Below are 4,621 nucleotides of genomic sequence, written 5' to 3'. Positions count from 1 at the left end.
GAGTGTTCAGAATAGCAAATGTTTATCATAAAGGCCCCGAGGCCCCAAGCTGGGGTTATATAAAGAACATGGGGTTGGTCCAAAAAACAAAAAACAAACAAACAAAAAAAAGCAACGGGGGTGGGGGCAGAGAGGCTGCAGTGGGCTTTGGATCCCTCCCAAAGTGATATGGATCAGATATGACAGGGGAGGACCCTCTAAAGATCTTGGCTACAGGCAGGAAAGAAAATTCAAGAATACCAAACAAGACAGATGACATGATAAACTGATCCCTCCACATGGGGACAGTCCTAAAACTGGCTTAGAAATAAAAATGTTTCTAGCCAAAACTTCAGCTAAAATTAGCCAATTAGTCTTGTTGGTTACAAAATCCTTAAGATTCATCATGCCATCCTTCACATGGCATGAATGAAGATTTATTTCGATTGGTTAATGATCAATCTAACTCATAAAAGGATAGTTGTCTTTCACCTGCCCAAACAAGGAACAAAAACCCATCCTTAACTGATCTGTGCACCTTACACAACGCATACGAATATCTTCATAGAACTAACACGTGGTTATAAGACTCATATATTACAAAATGAAACACTAGGATACAGCTCTGACAAGATTCATCCTCGGGGTTGCTGAGATGACCTGCTGTCCCAGCTTCCTGCCTCCTGAAGCTGTTTACAGAGACTCCCAGAACAGCTGTTTGCAGAGAGTCCCAGAACAGCTGCTGATTCCTGACACCCTCAGTTCATCCTGCCTTTCAGACGGTTCCAGTCAGAACTTTAGTCAAGCCCCAAACTTTCTAAACATTCAGAGACTGGATAACAAATGCACAAGCTAACTTCGTTAAGTGTAACTGGTCTTTCCAATTTTCCTACCCCTCCACGCACCTTAAAAAAAAATTCATTGCCCCTATTCAGCAGGAAGAAACTATGGAGAGCCATCATCCTGATCCTTTGGGCTTGGGTGTCTGGTTATGGTTATTTTATAAATTATATACGGGTTGCCATTTTAAGGGATAATTTTAAAATTATCATAATTTGGGACAGGGAGGAAACTAAATAGAGCGCTTCGACTTGGGGGGCGGTTCTGTCTTTCCTCCTTCTCGTATATTGGTAGAAATCTCTAAATTTTGATGCAGAATCAAAGTTATGTTTTCTTACACTGGTGCAGACTTTATATATTGAGACAAGTGTAAAGCTGTCATTGGCATACATTTTTGTGTATTGATACAAATTTAAAATTAATTTGGTTACTTTTAGATAGGCGTTGTGCCTATGCAACTCATTCATGCATACAAGGCTAACAGCTGCTATTACAAACTGTTTAGGGTGATTAAGTAATACAACCAAAAGGTCAGATAGTAAACTCATGATAAATAATATTAGATTCTGATTTATTTATAATAAAATGTTTTCAATATTATTCAAATAGTAATCGCTAAGTATATATAGTCTTTAAAAACATCAGAAATCCACAGACTATGACATTTAAAATTATTTCATTACCAATAGATCTTTTGACTATGATGACCCGTCCAGCAGGTCCAGTTATTCGAGGGTCTCGAGGGGACCTTCTCCTAAGAACCAAATGGGGGGGGAGAGAAGGACGGACACCAAGTGCTAGAACGACACGGAACCAGTCAGAGTAGCATCAAGGTGTCACTGTATTCAGCAAGGCTCAAGGCTTAAATGCACAAGCAAAAGGGCAAGTACTTCTCAGCAGGAGGAATGGGGTAGCGGAAATGCACAAGCAAAGGAGGAAGTACTTCTCAGCAGGAGGGATGGGGCAGCGGAAATTTTTCTTTTGGTGACTACACGGGGGAAGCAGGAACTTGGTGGTATCAGGGTACATCTTGTGGTCAGGACATCTGGCGCTGACTTAGGGCTGGAACATTCTGTGGTTGTTCTCGGAGCAGTGTGTCGGTGGCCCGCTTTTGATCCCCTTTTCTTCTCGGAGGAGAGGCCCAATTCAGAGATCAGGACAATTGTGTTGTCTTAATAACTCCCAACACTATGCGACATGTCTGCTCCTGACAGTACCCCCATTCTGCTTCAAGGAAGATATTGAGCATCACTAACCCCATATGGAATTGCTCCATTTGTAGCAAGGTAGCCACTGGGCAAGAATTGCCCTAATTCATCTACAAACAAAAAAATACTGTCCAAGAAAGGACACACAATGCAATATAGGTGACAGCTTAGCTCTGCCAAGACAGGGTAAGCTAGTTTTTTGTAGTTCTTGCTTCACTTAAGGTCTGTCAGATGGCTCTGGGCCAGAAGACTGAAGACTGATGCTCCAATGTTATGAGGAATGTAGGGGACTGTCCAGGCAGTCAGCTGTCTCTACAAATTGTTTAAGATTTAGAAGCTATGTTTTTGTGCTTCCTCTATATTCAGGTAATATTTAATCCCCTCTGATGGGGTTGAAGACTAGTTATAGCCTCATAATCAAACTTAAGTTATTTAGCATTAAGGAAGATGATCTAGATTCGAAAGGATAGTTTTCAGATGGTGATACAAGTTAAAAATGAACAAAATCCAGACACAGAATTATAAACTCTTTAAGTTAGGATCAATGACAGAGTAATTTATCTAAATTGCCAAATATGATGGACTGGATGTTATGAGTACATATCACACCTTACAATTTACATAATTGTCATAATTATGTTTAACATGTATCTAAGAGAAAAGAGCCATTTTAAATGGATAAAGGTGGGAATGCTGTAGGTTTGGTCTAATGCTACTTGTACTATGTTAATTTGGGTCCCCAAAATTGCACGAGAATCAGCACATCTGCACATAAGACATTGGGGAAATCCTACCCCCAGTTGGTTTTGATTGGTAAATAAAGTTGCTGCCAGACAATGGCTGGGCAGGGAGACAGAGGCAGGACTTTTAGGATGCCCTGGCAAGGAACTGAGGAAGGGGGAGGAGAGGGAGATCTGCCATGCTGGGAGAAGGTAAAGGAGAGGAGAAACCACCCCTGAAAGGGTGTGGGACAAAGAACATGGAGCCGCCATGTAGGAGCCAGAGAAGAGCATCCCCAAGAGGAGCCCCTGGCTGGGTCTAGGACAACAAAGATGGAATATAGATTTTAGAAAGTAATCATTTGGAAATATCAGAGGGAGGCAGATTAGCCTTGTGGAGGTTAGGAAGTGGACCAGCCATTGAGCTGTTTAAGGCATATACAAATATAAAGGTTATGTGTATGTACTTTCACTGGGAAACCCAGAACACTGGGGCGGGTGTCGAGAAATGAGCCACTGCCGCTGCTGCTGGGGTCGGTTTGAGTAATTAATTGGGTACTGCTACAGGGGTGAGTGGGGTGGATCATGAGGTACAAGGAGAAGCCATTGGAAGATTTCCAAAAGGATGGGGAAGTGTCTGGGTCGGGATGAAGTTTTTGAAGGATCTCTCTAGATGAGGTGTGAGGACTCCAGACCAGAGTCAAACGAGGGGAGGGGCAGTTTGTGAGCTAGCATTCTGAGAGGCGGGGCTTGGGCAGTTTGTGAGCTTGCCAGCCATCCACAGCAAAGAGAAGAAAAATGAACGGGGTTAGGGGAGTACTTCCTTACCAAAGCCAGGAAGGAGGTTTGAGCAGGAATGGTTTGGGAGGCATATGAAGATACAGACTGCTGGGCTGCTGTGGCGCATTTCTGATTGGTAAATAAAGATGCCATTAGCCAATAGCTGGGCAGAAGAGGCATGGAAGTCACAAGGCACAGATTAAAAGTCAAAAATCCAAGACTGGCTTGAGCTTACTCTCAGCTGCATGGCGGGAGGGGGTGGGGCACTGTAGAGCTGCTGCATCTTACCAACACTTTCCCAGAGAACTGCGGGGGTGGGGTGGGGGGGGTACCTAGCCTGACTTCTGAGGGGGAGAGAGAGAGAGAGCACACCACGGGGGTCTGTGATCTAATATCTAATAACTACAATAAAAGAGAGAGCGCCAATAAAAGGGCTCAGAAGTAAGGGCACATGCTGCCAAGCCTGACACCCGACTTCAATCCCCAGGACCCACACAGTGAATAAAGACAGTGGAAGTGGTTCAAGCAGCGGTACACACACGCACATGCACACACTCAGACTCATACACACACACACACACACACACACACAGTTTTAAAGCACAAAAGAAACAGATGAAGTTAACTTAAATTAAATCTTTTCTTTGTCTTTGATTACTTAATTAATCATTCACAAATCAAGGAGGGTACGGTGGCTTGTACCCAGAACCCCAGCACTTGGGTGTTAGAGGCAGGAGCATGAAGAGTTCAAGGCTATCTTTGGCTGCATAAAGAATCTGAAGCCAGCCTGGGCTACATGAGCCCTGTCACATATTTTATCATTGACGTATCACCATGCTATCAGTTCAACACGTCATCTACACTTTAAGTGATTAAGACTTTTTTTTTTTTACACTCTGCTTGTCATACTAAGTCTTTAAGATCTGGGCTACAGGGCTGGTGAGATGGCTCAGTGGGTAAGAGCACCCGACTGCTCTTCCAAAGGTCCAGAGTTCAAGTCCCAGCAACCACATGGTGGCTCACAACCATCCGTAACGAGATCTGGCGCCCTCTTCTGGAGTGTCTGAAGACAGCTACAGTGTACTTACATATAAT

The sequence above is a fragment of the Mus caroli genome, chromosome 7 (genome assembly GCF_900094665.2).
Source record: "Mus caroli chromosome 7, CAROLI_EIJ_v1.1, whole genome shotgun sequence".
NCBI classification, from domain to species: Eukaryota; Metazoa; Chordata; class Mammalia; order Rodentia; family Muridae; genus Mus; species Mus caroli.
This window is presented reverse-complemented; position numbering follows the sequence as displayed.